General features: G+C 38.5%; 1 protein-coding gene across 2 annotated transcripts in view; it reads left to right on the forward strand.

The window, feature by feature from the left end:
- Positions 1 to 1,592, forward strand: part of KCTD3 (potassium channel tetramerization domain containing 3) — a 91,430-nt gene that overhangs the window by 13,548 nt on the left and 76,290 nt on the right. The window lies entirely within an intron of this gene.

Genomic DNA, 1,592 nt, shown 5'->3' on the forward strand with positions numbered 1-1,592 from the left:
AAAATTGATGCCTGGGACCTTCTAAAGATTAAATCCATGTGTGCATCAAAACCTTTTTCCAACAGGTGAAAAAAACACCTACAGCCTGGGAACAAACATTTGGTAATACCATCTCAGACAAGAATCTTACAACAACAAAAGTTTTCAGAATACTCCTGGGCCTCCACAAGAAAAAGACTGATAATTACAAAATGGGCAAAAGATACGGAAAGAATTTTCACAGAGGAAGATATTTGAATGGCAAACAGACACATGAAGAAATGCTCCAAATCACTGACAGTAAGAGAGATGCAAATAAAAAACCACAATGAGGTACCATCTCATTCTAGTATCAGTGGCAAAGTTTTTTAACAGGGCAGCAAGTAATAAATGTTGGAGAGGATGTGGTGAGAAAGGAGCTCTTATACATTCTTGGTGGGATTTTAAAACGATGCAACCATTCTGGAAGGCAGTTTGACGTGTCCTCGTAGAGCTAAACATAGAAATTCCATATGACTCAGCTATTCCACTACTTGGAATATAATATACCCTGAGAAAATGATAACTGAGGCACAAACTGAGATTTGTACAACAGAGTTCATAGCAGCGTTATTCACCATCACAAGAGCATGAAAACAGCCCAAACGGCCACTGAGACATTATGGTACATTCACACAATGAAATACTATCTAACGCTGTATAATATTTCATTGTGTGAATGCACCATGTTTTCTCTATCCTCTTGTTGATGGGCACTTGAGATGCTGCCATCCCTTTCGCTGTTGCATTTAATATTTTGGAAGAGGACAGGTGTAAATGATTGAAAAGGGTGGTGGAGGAGAGACTAAAGGAAGGTTTACACACAATCTGAAAGGTTGACTGGGATAAAAGGGAAGGGAGAGTGAGCATAGATCAGCGAATGGCTGGATAAGATGAAGGGAAACAGAGGATGCAAATAGGTTTTGATTAGGTGTAAATAATGACAGTATATTGTGATACTACATCTTTTTTTTATACAACATTTTGTATAAAACAAAGTACATGTGAACGATTGAAAGCACATCATTTTTGGGTAGTGAGTGAATCATCCAGTTTCTGCATTGTGTATAAAATAGACCAGTTACAGGGCTAGCCAATAATCATCACAATCAAGATGTTTAAAGTTTACCCAGGAAAAGTCAATTAACCTGAACAAAAAGAAACAGAATTCTTTGGGGTAAGAAACAATGTAGTTGTAGTCAGGCGCCATAGAGTCAGCTATTACTCATAATGACCCTAGAACAGTAGATCTGTGCTCTACCCTATCCTATACCATCTGTCTGTATCATCTCTCATAAACTTGAGCCTATTGTTACAGTCAGTTTGTCATTAATCCATCTCATTGAAGGTATTCCTCTATTTCACTGACCCTCCGTCCACCTGTTTAAGCATTTCTGGCACATTGGTGCCAGAAATATGAGATGAAACCTCACCAATCTTGTCTCCCTGAGACAGTTTCCCTGAGAAATATTTGTTTGCTCTTTTGCCAGTCTGTGGGATGTTCAGTATTATTCTCCACCACTAAAGCTCAAAGGCAGTTCTTCTTCTTTGTCCTTCTTCATTGTCGAGCTCTA

This window comes from Elephantulus edwardii, unplaced genomic scaffold, assembly GCF_000299155.1.
Source record: "Elephantulus edwardii isolate Elephantulus edwardi_28Jun2011 unplaced genomic scaffold, EleEdw1.0 scaffold00090, whole genome shotgun sequence".
Taxonomy (NCBI): Eukaryota; Metazoa; Chordata; class Mammalia; order Macroscelidea; family Macroscelididae; genus Elephantulus; species Elephantulus edwardii.